Raw genomic sequence first — 15656 nt, 5'->3', positions numbered from 1 at the left:
ACTGCCTCAGCTATGGAAGCTTCAATCTTAGCTTTGTTTCCACATTTCTGTCTCAGATGCTTGTTCTGTCTCTCAGGGCCGTACTGCCAACGATTCTGCACAGGGCCCCCCAACAATACCTCGTTCGGGAGGTGCAAAAGGAGATGTGTCATCGGAGTAAAGAAGCCTGGTGGGAAGATCTTCTCTAGCTTGCATATCAACTCCGACGCCTTCTTATGCATTTCTTTTATCTTCTCAGGACATACTTCTTTAGCACAAAGCGTGCGGAAGAAATGGCTTAACTCCGCAAGCACACGCCAGACACGCTCGGGAACATAGCCCCGAACCATCACCGGCATAATCCGCTCAATCCATACATGATAGTCATGACTCTTGAGCCCGGTCACTCTGCCCATTACTTATATTCGACGCATAACCATCAGTGAACTTCACGACGTGTTTCAGCCACTTAAATGTCTCCATCTTATGATCATTTTGAAGTACGAAGTCAGCATCTGGCTTGAACCATGATTTTCGACTGCCTGTGGGAGGCTACATGTGTAGACGTGGTCTATCACAAATATTCTGTTGATCAACTCTAGCATTAACATTATCCTTTGTCTTATCAGGAATGTTGAGGATCGTGTGAAAAAGGGACTCTGCGACATTCTTTTCGGTGTGCATCACGTCTATGTTGTATGGAAGTTTGAGGTCCTTAAAATAGGGAAGCTGTGTGAAGGGGGTAATGTGAGTCCAGTTGTGCGTCTCACCATATCCTTCAAAAAAATTTCCCTTTACCTTTTCCTTTGCCCTCGCCTCGTCTTCGCCTGTGGCTTTGCCTTTGCCTTTGCCTTTGCCTTTGCCTTTCCCTCACCGGCAGGCTTAAGAGCTTTCAGCTGAGCAAGCACATCCGCACCAGAAAACGTTGGAATCTCGTTTACTTCATGGACAACTTTGCCTTTTGTGAAGTTCTTCTTGTCTTCCCTATCAGGATGGTCTGGAGGGAGGAACTGTCGATGCAGGTCAAATGCAACATACTTGCCACCCTTCTTCAGCCAAATGAAAATCAAGGCCTGCATGCACACTGGGCAAGGCATCTTTCCACTTGTACACCATCCGCAGAACAGGGCATAACCGGGAAAGTCATGCATGCAATATTGTAGCCAAACTTTCATCAAGAAATTTTTCTGCAGATGTCGGTCGTATGTCAACCTCGGGAAGTACCAAGAATGGTGCAAATCATCCACCAACGGCTGCATAAACACACTCAAATTCTTCCCCGGATATTCAGGCCCCGGAATTATAAGCGACAGGAACATGGTCTTGCGTTGCATTATGGCGCCGGGAGGGAGATTCAGCGGAATAACAAATACGGGCCAACAGCTGTATGGATTAGACGACATACCATATGGATTGAACCCATCACCTGTTATAGCAATTCTGACATTCCCAGCCTCGGCTGCTTCCTCCGGGTACTCTATATCGAATGACTTCCATGCTTCACCTCCTGATGGATGTACAATTTTTTTTGGATTGTACCTTTTCCCTTCCTTGTGCCACTTCATCATTTTGGCAGACTCCTCGGTGATGAAAAGGCGCTGCAGTCTTTTTATAAAATCAAGATACCGAAGAACCTTCACAGGGATTTTTAGCTGCTGCTTCTGACCATGCTTATCGACCACCTCAATATACCGAGAGGAACCGCACTTCCTACAGTACTTGTCATCCGCATACTCATGCCTAAACAAAAGGCAATTCTTTGGACAAACATGTATTTTCTCATAGTCCATCGAGAGCGCCTTCATGATTTTCTTCGTAGCGTACATGGTTTTCGGCAGTTCATGGCCCTCAGGCAGGCTGTTAGCCCATACTCCCAGAAATGCTTCGAAGCAACCTCGGCTACAGCCGTACTCAGCCTTGACTGCCATCAGTTGCGAGATGGCATCCAGCACAGACAGCTTGGCACCCTCATAGAGAGGTTTCTTTGACGAGGCCAAGATTTCCAGGAAGGCCTTTGCGGTTTCCTCCGGCTCCTCCGGTTCATTCGCTGAATGTGACGGAGGTGTCGGCTGTGCAGCAAAGACATCATCTAGCATGTCTCTAACCCCATCGTCCTCATAACCAGCGACGCGTTGTCGTATCACATCCTCTCTACCACGGTCCCGCTGGGCAAAGTTTATCGGCATATTAAAGTTGGGCATAAATCCATGCGTGCGAAGGTGCTTAGTCATCTCACTCTTATCTCTGCGGATACGCCTCTTACATCTGGCACACGGGCATTCTGGCACCATCCTCATTGGACTACGGAATATCTCTTTCAAAAACACATCAGTTTTCTCGACCCACTCTGTTGTTACTTGATTCCGACGGAAAAACCCACTATACATCCACTGATTATCTGCCATCTCTGCTTTATTGGAAGCCACACAACAAAATTAAGGATTCATTTAAATTACTCACATCAATATTTTATTTTTTACAAGGTTGACGAGAAACGACATTTAATCCACCTACATCTCTAATAGGTAAAGATGGGTCCTAATCCCACCCGAGAATGTGTAGATTGAGTACGTTGTCCATGCTCTACCCCATTCCGAGACAAAATTTCGGCAGCACCTCCCCGCTGTTCTCCAAATACACGTCTCGGCAAAATGCCGAGAGAATGTGCATCCGAAGAACAACAGGGAGGCGCCGCCGAAATCCTGTCTCGGAACAGGGTAGAGCATGAACAACGTACCCAATCTACACATCCTCGGGCTGTCCGTGGAAAGCGCTGGACAATCCGAAAGAGCTGCGGTGATAAATATGCAATTGAATGCATATTTATCGATGCAACCCTTTCAGACGGGAGACCTAGGTTATGCGACTTGATGTGAAAATTTAATCTAGTGACATGGAAAAAAAGTGGACGAGGTCATGGAATTGTTGCTCACCCTCAGATGTAGAGGATGTAGTCGATCAAAGGACGGACGATCGTGGACCAACACCTCCAACGTCGACGATCACTCCACGAAGATGGAACACCACAAATCCTGTTAATTCCACCGAGTGAAAAAATTAGGTCATCACCTCACATTAAGCATTGACACATTAAACTATGAAAAAAATCATATTTTCTCAAGTGTCAATTTTTGAAGCACTTATCTTATCCCAATTTAGGTAATCACCTCACATTAAGCACTAACATATCATTTTTTTAGCAAGATCATCATGATGAAATAACCACTTATCATATCCCAAATTTGAAGCACATCTCACATAGCTACTTAACAACATCACAAACTGAAAATAAAAACTAAATCATGCATCCATTCATTTTGCCGAGATTCATCCATCCATCTAAGACACATAGAACATTCATCCATCTAACAACCTAACAACATCCAACATCCATCCATTCATACATCCAACATCCATCCATTCATACATCCAATAGTAGCTAAATCATGCAAAAAATGAAGAAAAAAGACAAAGGAGTGCTAGCTCACCGAGGAGAGCGGTGTCGCGGCTGTGGAGTTGGGGCCGACGGTGTAGGGGACGGGAGGGCCGGGGCGTGGCTGGGCCGGCCAGAGAAGCACGGCCAACGGGAGGGCCAGGGCGGTGCGGCCGGCGGGGAGGTCAGGGCGCACGGGGGTGGAGAGGGCAGGGGCGGGGTCGCGCGCGGCGGCGCCGGGCTGGAGAGGCGGGGACGGGGCTGGGCCGGGGTGGAGGCGAGGTGGCGCGGGGTTGGAGAGGCCGGGTCGGGGCTCGGCCGGGTTGGACGGCGGCGGCGGCGCGGGTGTGGAGGAGGAGGCGGTGCGGGTGTGGAGGAGGAGGCAGCGCAGCGTGGCGGGTGGGGAGTCGGGGCGCGATGGGGAATGGGTGGAGGGGGCGAGCCCGTGAGTGGATAAGGCGATGTATGCCGACGGCTAAGCCGTCGGCATATCTGACGATGCCACGTGTCACATATGCCGACGGCTTAGCCGTAGGCATATATATTTTTTAGATTTTTTAATATTTTCTTATAGTTATATTTTTCATTTTTTTAGATTTTTTAATATTTTCTTATAGTTATTTTTTTTAGATTTTTTTACAGTAATATTTTTGCATTTTATGTTTTTATGTATTATTATTTCATATAGATTTTTTAATTCTTTTAACCGCCCGGACATCTCCTCTCCCGGAACCACACAGAGAGGAGGGGAGGGGAGGCACCGAACTCGAGTAGCTTCGTCCGCCGAGGTCGTGGCCTGGTCGCGGGTCCAGGAGCGCCATGGCCACCGCCTTGCGTGCTCGATTTGGAGCTTAGTTGGTGAGGTGAGTGAAGGGGGAGGGGGTCGTCGATGGTGGGGGTGGGGGCGGCGGCGGATCCAAGTCCGTCGGAGGGAGATGGTTGGCGCTCCCAGACACCTGGGAGCAACATCCGGGCCAAACCCACAGCTACATCCCCTCCATGTAGACCCGACGCGTCCGTTTCCCCCCTCCAGGTGCCGGCGGTGGCGCCGTCCATGAGGGGGGCCAAACCCCGGAGACGCGTGCCGCCTCTTCGAACATGCCACCACACCACCCCGCATGTATGAGGGCCCGGTGCGATGCTCCGGTGGCATTGCTACCCCCCCCCCCAGGGCCCCTGTCCTGCCTAACCCTAGAGCGGTTGACCACGAGATCTTGCCCTTTGACTTTCCACGGACAGGCTTTGAACAGGGGACCTCTCCACCCGGTTGTGTCAGGTCAGCTCAGAGGGACACCTGGGAGCAACATCCGGGCCAAACCCACAACAAGATCCCCTCCGTGTAGACCCGACGCGTCTGTTCCCCCCTCCAGGTGCCGACGGCGGCGCCGTCCGTGAGGGGGGGCACACCCCGGATGCGTGCCGGGCATTTGCAACCACCACAACACTTCCAAACTTGTGAGAGTCCGCTTAAAGATTTGGCGGCATGCTAGCCCCCGGAGGCCGCCGGCCATAGCCGTAGACGCGCGAAGGGCAATCCGCGTAGAGGGAATTTTTGGGATACTTCTCCATCACCAAAAATTATGAAAAAATATTATCGTTCCTAAAGGAAATATGCCCTAGAGGCAATAATAAAGTTATTATTTATTTCCTTATAATCATGATAAATGTTTATTATTCATGCTAGAATTGTATTAACCGGAAACATAATACATGTGTGAATACATAGACAAACAAAATGTCACTAGTATGCCTCTACTTGACTAGCTCGTTAATTGAAGATGGTTATGTTTCCTAACCATGAACAATGAGTTGTTATTTGATTAACGAGGTCACATCATTAGTTGAATGATCTGATTGACATGACCCATTCCATTAGCTTAGCACCCGATCGTTTAGTGTGTTGCTATTGCTTTTCTTCATGACTTATACATGTTCCTATGACTATGAGATTATGCAACTCCCGTTTGCCGGAGGAACACTTTGGGTGCTACCAAACGTCACAATGTAACTGGGTGATTATAAAGGAGCATTACAGGTGTCTCCAAAGGTAGATGTTGGGTTGGCATATTTCGAGATTAGGATTTGTCACTCCGATTGTCGGAGAGGTATCTCTGGGCCCTCTCGGTAATACACATCACATAAGCCTTGCAAGCATTACAACTAATATGTTAGTTGTGAGATGATGTATTACGGAACGAGTAAAGAGACTTGCCGGTAACGAGATTGAACTAGGTATTGGATACCGACGATCGAATCTCGGGCAAGTAATATACCGATGACAAAGGGAACAACGTATGTTGTTATGCGGTCTGACCGATAAAGATCTTCGTAGAATATGTAGGAGCCAATATGGGCATCCAGGTCCCGCTATTGGTTATTGACTGGAGACATGTCTCGGTCATGTCTACATTGTTCTCGAACCCGTAGGGTTCGCACGCTTAAGGTTACGATGACAGTTATATTATGAGTTTATGCATTTTGATGTACCGAAGGTTGTTTGGAGTCCCGGATGTGATCACGGACATGACGAGGAGTCTCGAAATGGTCGAGACGTAAAGATTGATATATTGGAAGCCTATGTTTGGACATCGGAAGTGTTCTGGGTGAAATCGGGATTTTACCGGGTTACCGGGAGGTTGCCGGAACCCCCCGGGAGCCATATGGGCCTTCATGGGCCTTAGTGGAAAGGAGAAAGGGGCAGCCCAAGGTGGCTGCGCCACTTCCCCCTCCCCTAGTCCTATTAGGACTAGGAGAAGGTGGCCGGCCCCCCTCTCCCTCTTTCCCCCTTTGGGGAATCCTAGTTGGAATAGGATTGGAGGGGAGTCCTACTCCCGGAAGGAGTAGGACTCCTCCTGCGCCTCCCTCCTTGGCCGGCCAGCCTCCCCCCTCTACTCCTTTATATACGGAGGCAGGGGACACCTCTAGACACACAAGTTGATCCACGTGATCTATTCCTTAGCCGTGTGCGGTGCCCCCTGCCACCATATACCTCGATAATACTGTAGCGGAGTTTAGGCGAAGCCCTGCTGCTGTAGTACATCAAGATCGTCACCACGCCGTCGTGCTGACGGAACTCTTCCCCGACACTTTGCTGGATCGGAGTCCGGGGATCGTCATCGAGCTGAACATGTGCTCGAACTCGGAGGTGCCGTAGTTTCGGTGCTTGATCGGTTGGATCGTGAAGACGTACGACTACTTCCTCTACGTCGTGTCATCGCTTCCGCAGTCGGTCTGCGTTGGGTACGTAGACAACACTCTCCCCCTCGTTGCTATGCATCACATGATCTTGCGTGTGCGTAGGAAATTTTTTGAAATTACTACGAAACCCAACAGTTCCTATAGCACATGTGCCCACGTCGTGCAAAAAAACTCATGATTTTATCGCGCTCTGAGTATTTAATAATATTCACGCCGCATCGTTACCGCAGAATGGCTACTACCGTGTCATCGCCGTCCGTTAGGGGGGGGGCACGCCCCGGAGACGCGTGCCGCCTCTTCGGACATGCCACCACACCACCCCGCATGTATGAGGGCCCGGTGCGATGCTCCGATGGCATTGCTACCCCCCAGGGCCCCCGTCCCGCCTAACCCAGGAGCGGTTGATCACGAGATCTAGCCCTTTGACTTCCCACGGACGGGCTCTGACCAGTGGACCTCTCCACCCGATTGTGTCAGGTCTACCCATAGGGACACCCGGGAGCAACATCCGGGCCAAACCCACAGCTACATCCACTCCGTGTAGACCCGACGCGTCCGTTTCCCTCCCTCCAGGTGACGGCAGCGGCGCCGTCCGTGATGGGGGGCACACCCCGGAGATGCGTGTCGCCTCTTCGGACATGCCACAACACCACCCCGCATGTATGAGGGCCCGGTACGACGCTCCGGTGGCATTGCTACCCCCCAGGGCCCCCGTCCCGCCAAACCCTGGAGCGGTTTGCACGGATGGGCTTTGACCAGTGGACCTCTCCACCCGGTTGTGTCGGGTCGGCCCAGAGGGACACCGGGGAGCAACATCTGGGCCAAACCCACAGCTAAATCCACTCTGTGTAGACCCGATGCGGTAGTTTCCCCCCTCCAGGTGTCGGCGGCGGCGCCGTCCGTGAGGGGGGCCACGCACCGGAGACGCGTGCGGCCTCTTCGGACATGCCACAACACCACCCCACATGTATGAGGCGCGGTACGACGCTCCGGTGGCATTGCTACCCCCCAGGGCCCCCGTCCCGCCTAACCCTGGAGCGGTTGACCACGAGATCTAGCCCTTTGACTTCCCACTGACGGGCTTTGACCAGTGGACCTCTCCACCCGGTTGTGTCAGGTCGGCCCAAAGGGACACCGGGGAGCAACATCCGGGCCAGACCCACAGCAAGATCCTCTCCGTGTAGATCCGACGCGTCCGTTTCCCCCTCCAGGTGCCGGCGTCGGCGCCGTCCGTGACGGGGGCCACACCCCGGAGACGCGTGCCGCCTCTTCGGACATGCCACAACACCACCCCGCATGTATGAGGGCCCGGTACGACGCTCCGGTGGCATTGCTACCCCCAGGGCCCCCGTCCCGGCTAACCCTGTAGCGTTTGACCACGGGATCTAGCCCTTTGACTTTGCACGGACGGGCTTTGACCAGTGGACCTCTCCACCCGGTTGTGTCAGGTCCGCCCATAAGGACACCCGGGAGCAACATCCGGGCCAAACCCACAGATACATCCACTCCATGTAGACCCGACGCGTCAGTTCCCCCCCTCCAGGTGCCGGCGGCGGCGCCGTCCGTGACGGGGCCACACCCCGGAGATGCGTGCCGCCTCTTCGGACATGGCATAACACCATCTGATTGTGGTAGGTCATCCGATATATATGAACACTTGAAGCAAAGTCCCCTTCGTATAGACCCGATACGGTTGTTCCCCATTCCAGTTGCCGGCTGGCGGCGGCACCGTTCGTGAGGGGGGTCACACCGCTCTGTACAGAACCGAAAAATAATGTATGTATGCTTATTAACACATACTATATGTATGCTTATTAACACAATCTATATGTATGCTTATTAACACATACTGTATGCTTAATAATAATAATAATAATAATACTATATGGGAAAAAGAAAAAAAGAAAAAAACTATGCCGGCGGCAAAGCCGTCGGCATAGCTGCGGCCAGGGCAGATGGACAGCGCCGCGGATCGATGACGTGTCAGCTATGCCGACGGCTGCCGTCGGCATAGGTCCTGATCGGTGCGCTCTGGATCGGTGACGTGTCACCCGTATCTATGCCGACGGCCACCCGTCACGGCCGTCGGCATAGATTTGACGTCGTTAGCCGGCCGTGATGAGTGTTGTCGGCGGGCCCGCATCTATGCCGACGGCCTATATATGCTGACGGCAGCTGTAGGCGTAGTCTGGGATAAGCCGGCGGCTGTTATGTGCCGACGGCTGCTGTCGGCGTAGACGGGGATAGCCCGACGGTCATTGTACGCCGACGGCCAGGACCTAGCTGTCGACATAGCTCGGATTAGGCCGACGGTGGCCGTCGGCATACATTTGGCTGTCGGCTTAGAGCCCTGTTCCGGTAGTGATAGTGGTTTCCAAAACAAGATGGGTCTACAAGCTAATAAATGAACTCCTCTATGACACCACTACTATATTATTTTGCACTATGAAGATAGTAATTTAGACTACTGTCATATGCATGACACTAGTATAAATTACTCCTCACTATGACCAGCCTTAGGGTCACCACTACTGGCATACGCATACGTGGATGGTGGATAGAGACTGCAAGCGTGTGAAACCTAGTCCTCGTGGTGGCGAGAACACCTTGCCCAAAGCAACCGAAGCGTAGTGGCGGCGTTGAACAAGACGGCAACGAGGCCTAGCACCGAGGAAGCCAAGAACATCGGGCAGGTCATCAACGGCAGGCGCTGACAGTGCAGAAAGTGACGCAGGAAGAAAACAGACGCAGCTCCAGCAGAGCTCGCGCCATATGCGAGGAGCATCACCAGCTGTAACATAAACAAACACATCCGCACTTGCATGAAGTCACCAAGGATGTTCAGTACGGAGTACGCAGTAGAAACGGTAGACTAGAATTGATACGAGCGTACCGAGTCACTGAATAAGATGGGGGCAATACAATCAAGGTGGGGTGCTCCGAAGTAGAAGCAAATGGCCTGGTACACGATCCGCATCGAGGTCCAACTCATCAGCGTCACCATACTGCCCTTCAGTGCCCTGCATTGCATGCCTGCATATGTCAGATGTGGCCTAGGTAATGTAGTACATGATACACTGATGATACATGCAAGGATGGGACGAGATTAGCTTGTACTGACACGACAAACCAGAACTGGCGGCTGACCGGCGCGGCATGGCGAGCACAAACGCGGCAGTGGAGAAGGCGATGCAGCCCAGCCTGGTGACCACGATGTAGAGCTGCATGTCTTGGTCGCTGGCACTGGCAGAGGAGATGTGTTAATCAACATAACAGAAGGAAACATTGGTAGGAACTAGCTAGGAGGTGCAGATCCATAGAAGAAACTAGCTAGCAACGTGGTCCAATGCAGAGATGCTTAATGTAACTCAAAAACGAAACATTGGTACGAGTCTCGACTGTCGATCTAAATAACTACTCCCCGTCCCCGTAGTAATCCCCAATTGACGAGTGTTAATTTGCAGGCTCTCCGATAATTTGAAAACCTGTACAGTGTCGTCGTTTAAAGCATCGATCGATTTGCCAAAATGCAAATTGTATAAGCGACGGGTTAACTAAACATCGTTCCTCTCCCATGAACTTGCCCTTCCTCTACCTCTGTCATCCAGACATCCAGTTCCGAGGGTGCAGGCACAACTCGGGCGAGCAATGCCCGTCTCCTCAATCCAGTTCCGAGAGTGAAGGAAGGAAGTAGGCAATGGTAAATTGAAGGGGGAGATTGCGGTGGAGGTAGAGGTGCGTGGAGGTGGCGCAGGCCTGACCCGAGGGCTTGGCGGAGGGCGAAGCTAATTCCAAAGGTTCCACCCGAATTGATCTACCCATCACCGGCCGGATTTGATTTTAGAGAACACGTCGTGAGTACACTGGCAAAGCAACTAGCAAGGGACGAACCTATATGAATTGTGCCAATCCGACTATCAAGGGGAGTAATATCTTCACTGTTCGAGCAGAATCTAGCTGAGATCATACACCTAGCCAACGAACTAACCGATCGTTGCACCGCCTGCACTCGTGGTCTCGCAAAGCCCCGGACCGATTCGCCTACTGATTAACTCCGGTTACACAAATCTCTCAAGGCGTCGGCTTGGAAGCCATGCATGCAGCAAAGCCTGCCCGCGCCCGCCCGGGAATTCCTTCGATGACTAGCGCCTGGCGTGCATCGCGCAGGAGATGGCCGGTTATGCGGACTAACCTGTCACAGGGCAGCACGAACAGACGGCGACGAGCGGAGGCGGCGCCGACAGCGAAGAGCAGAGGAGACTGAGGAGTGGCAAACGAAACGAGAGCAAAGGGCCGGGACGGTGTGGTGCAGTGCAGGCGTGCAGCTAGCAGCTGGCTAAGGTAATGCCGACGTTGCGTCAAACTGTGGGTGCTAATTAAACCTGACGGAAAGCCTCAAATTTACTAAGATCGGAGCTAATTAAACCAATGAAAGCTACGAGACTCCAGAATTGGACTGAACTTAAACTTTATTCGTCCAGCTATCACTATCATTTCAATGTCGATCAAAATAATTGCACCACTTTTTTCCCTGCGAGCCTGTATTTGGCGATCGCTGGACAGGGTAGTGTTTTCCATTTTGGTGCTTGATCACACGTCTAAAGCTAGTTTCCTATCTTGGCTTATGTCGTTTTCCTCTTGTACAATATATGCCCCCTCCCCCACCTCTGCCTTTAAACTGTGTCTTTTTATTCCATCTTCTCTTTTAACCGAGAACCGTATAACAAATTATTCTACTGTGATTTTCATTAATATAGAATACTATTTACAGAGCTAGTTACTAAACCCAAAATAAAAAGTTACCCAATTCCAGCTCTTGGGAAAAACATTGAAAACAATTATTCTAAATCAAACGTGACTCGATCAATTGACTGAGAGCTTCTCTGTGCTTTTCATCTCTCTTCTTAGAGAGGTAGAAAGTTTTTGTGGGTCCTTGAGATAAAACTTTTCTTTCAAGAGATTCTTCGTGGTGTATCTAGATGGTATAACCACGAGAGATTGCAAACACGGATGGCCTAAACGCCCAAAGCCCACGCACGGTCTCTTTTTACACGCGGCGGCCACCCCCAGTTTGCCCCCTACCTTCGGCATTTTGACCTTGGTGAGTAGTTAGGATTGGCCTAGTTTCTTCAGGCGCATCGCATTAGTTGCGGGGATGGCGCCACGCCAGAATAAGGTGCCCCTGCTTCTCCCCCATCTTGGCGGTGCTCTAAACGGCGGCGGCATGAAGCAGGTGGCTTGGTCCTCTCGTCGCTCTTCAGATCTTGTGAGATTAGTCACTCGATGTGTCGCTGGCGTTTGACGCTATTCGCAGCGGCGTTGGCAGCTAGGGCAAGATTGATGCTTTGGAGCGAGGAGGTTGGTCAGATGGTGGTGGATCTATCGTTCTTCCCTGACCTCGTCGATGGAATGCAGCGGATCTGGGTCCAAGGTAGCATGGGAACATCCCTGATCGACGTGCCACAACAACATGTGCCTCCCTGGTTGCAGCGGGTCTGTTCATCGACTCACAGCCTCGTTGGTGATGATGCTTATTTGGGTCTAGCAATGATGGAGGCTCGGCGTCTCTTCTAGCGTGCGCATTAGCGACACCAAATTTAGGCGGCGGTCTTTAGCAAGTGCAGGAAACTCTACAAATAGTTTTGTATATTTTTTTAGTTTTAGGGTTCTATCTGCAAAGTTTTCAGGACAATCGTGTTGTTCTGGTCAGTCTTGTAGTTTCCACATGTGATTGGTTGTGTAACTTGATTTTTTATCAGCGAAATGAATTACTTGGGTGCTTTCAAAAACACGAGAGGTTTCAAAACTCTCAGCCTCTGCATTGAACATACATGCAACACATTGTACAAGCATAACAAACCTGGTAAAATTAGTTAAGTTTAAGTCGTTAAAGACAACAAGAAAATAAAGCAAGTGACTGATTTGATTGACGAAAATCACCATCGGTTTGCACCCAAATCGTTGGCCAAGTTGTATAGAAACTTTTATCATAATTAATCCATATTTTTTTGTAGAGAAAACACTTTTCGTTTGGACATGACTAGCACGTGGGAGCATCATCTACACAGGGGGAACAACGAGAGATGAATAGGAAGGCATCACCGGCGCCTCTGTGTTTCTGCAAAAAAAATCGATAAAAGAATTTTATTTACTTATAAAAGGTTTAAGCATTACACCCAGTCTCTGCATTATTAAGATCTACACAATCCAACGAAGTCCACTCTGAACAACATTATAAAAACCGGTGAAATACAAGTAAACATTTCTATAATTCCTAAACTGGAGAGGGGTCAATCCTGAGATCACGTTGTCATTCATGTTGGGTAAAAGTATTTCTCCCCGTAGCCTATAATCGTGTACACGCCACCGTAAATAGGTATCGATTCTCGACACGTTTTAAAGACGACCATAAACGAAGTAGCCAGGTACATCTGTAGATAACATGCATAGGAGAAGTACTTTACCGTTAAAAACCATATCATTTTTACATAGTCAAATCGACCAAACAAAGATAAGCTCTCCCATCCCGAGAAAAGTTTTAAACCTGTGATCAATCCTACGTAACCAGTTGCCAAATATATTTGAGAACACTACAAAGCGGATCTAATGGCTACGAAGAAATATTTCTTCTCCTATGGATCCTTCTCGATTAAGAGCATCTCCAACAGGCGCCGATCGCGCCGCGTGCAAAAAACACATATGCCGTGCGCGCATCGGCTGGTTTGGCGCGGCGCGCAGCGCTGGCTCCAACGGCTGCGCTAAAATGCAGCGCGCGCGCGTCGCTCCAGCAGCGCGCCAAAATGCAGCGCGCGCGACCCACCGGTGCATTGCATATGGCATTTTTCAACACAAAATGATGAACATTTTCAACACAATAAAAATTTCACACAAACAAGTTGATGAAGTTCATGCCCACAAGTTTAAAATCATGCCCACAAGTTCATCCAACCAAGTTCAAAATGCAAATCAAGTTCAATACACAAAGAAAAGACACATCATTCCTCGTCATCGTCCTCGTCTTCGTCCTCGTCCTTATCTTCGGAAGACGATTCTTCCGCCTACGAAGATGAATCTTCCTCCCTCTCGCGCACCGCATCACGTGAAGCTCCGACGGTGTTGGCAAGATCTTCAACGGCATCTTCATGGGAATGTGTGCGAGGAGGCTCATCGAAAGACATTCCGCCCATGGCGACCGGAGGTGCACCCATGCCTCCCATGAGAGAAGCAAAACTCATGCCTCCCATCGTGACCATAGCATCAGGGGGTGCTCCAAAGCCAGCCATGCCTCCCATTGCACCTAAACCGCCCACGGTACCTCCAAAGCCACCTATGGCACCCATGGCGCCGAGGCCACCGCCACCCATGGCGCCGAGGCCACCGCCATCCATTGCACGAACCATGGCTCTTTTTTGGATCAAGACTTCTTGTTGGGCAAGATTGACATACTCCTTTTGCACCGCATTGAGGTTACTTGTGTCCAAGAAGAATAAGTGATTCTCCCATCCGAACAACCTAGTTCGCTCCTCATGTTCACCTTCCTCTCCTCCAAAGCCACCTTCCTCTCCTCGGCCGCCACCCTCCTCTCCTCGGCCGCCAACCTTCTCTCCTCGGCCGCGGCATCTTGGGTCCTTGCCATTTTCCTCACCTCGTTGGCTTCTTTTCTTGCCTTCACAATAGCTTCCATAGCATGTTTGAGCTCATCATCTCCTTTTCTCTTCTTCTTTTGGGTTTGGTCTTTCTTGCACCCATCCGGTCGCTTTGGCTTCGAGTATGAAACCGAGTTGGGTGTAGGGCTTCTCTTGCCGTCATCACTTGATGCATCATCCTCATCATCATCATCATCCAACTTAATTGTTCGCTTCCGTTTGTCGCTCAAATGCAAATCATCCAAATCTTCATGCTTCTTCCATTTCTCATCATCCTTCAACACATCATATCAATGAGGCAAAGTAAAGACCCTTCCTTCTTAATCTTCCCCTTCTTGGTTTTCCTCTCCTCTTCTTTGAACAAGTTTTGCGCAATATTGAACTACATGAAAACAAAGCAAGTTAGCACCAACAACAAGCAAAACAAAGCAAGTTTAGCACCAACATGTAAGATGAAATGGCACTTACTCTATCGTCCTCATTTGTGCCACTTGGGTTCAACTTGTCAACCGCCTTTTGACAAGCCGCCCACTTTTGACAATCCGAGTTGATTGTCGACCACCGGGACCTAAGTGATCGGTTGGAGCGGTCAATTCCACTCACGTTGCGAGCATCAAAGTGTTCCTTCATCCGGTTCCAATAAGCATCTCTACTTTGATCGCCTCCAACGGATGGATCCCTCGACACTTGCAACCAAGTATTGCATAGTAAGATGTCATCGGTGTTGGTGTAATTGCCCGCTCTTCCTTTCGGTGCGTCGACAATGCCCTCACCCTCCTCGTCCACCTCGAACTCATGGTCTTCAAAATGCATGTCATTGGTTTGAGACCAATGCGAATTGTTGGAGCCAACACCCATCGTTGACATGTATGCATCATCATTGAGACTACAAATTTTTTTGCACAATGCAAATAAGCTATCTATATGTGACGAATGCATTCAAAAAAGAACAAAAAAATGAAAAGTTAGATTTTTTTACCTTGGAGGCATTTCGTCGAACATGTTGTGCGCGCCGGCCGCCGGCTCAACGAGTGAGCTTGCCGGCGCTTCGGCAGCCGCCGCGCCCGTCGCACGCCCCGCAAGCTTCTTCCTCTTCGCCTTGGAGGTGCCGGAGCCGTCCGCCGCCTTGTTTTTCTTCGCCGATGTCTTGCCCTTCTTTAGCCGCGCCGCATTGGGGAGCTTTGAGGAGGAGGAGGCGGCGGCTCGGGCCGGCGCCGGCGCGACGCCACCCGCCGCCGAGGTCATCCGCGGCGGCATGAAGAGACCGCGCGCGAGGCCGCTCGTCGGAGGAGCTCCGGCGGCGGCGAGGCCAACGCCACCCGGGCTAGGGTTTGTGGCGGCGGTGGCGGGGGGGGGGGGGTCATGGCTATAGGACGGGGTGAGCGGGGTGCCGGCGCGTG

Source organism: Triticum aestivum, chromosome 2A, assembly GCF_018294505.1.
Source record: "Triticum aestivum cultivar Chinese Spring chromosome 2A, IWGSC CS RefSeq v2.1, whole genome shotgun sequence".
NCBI classification, from domain to species: Eukaryota; Viridiplantae; Streptophyta; class Magnoliopsida; order Poales; family Poaceae; genus Triticum; species Triticum aestivum.
The sequence above is the reverse complement of the archived record's forward strand: the minus strand, read 5'-3'. Positions refer to the sequence as shown.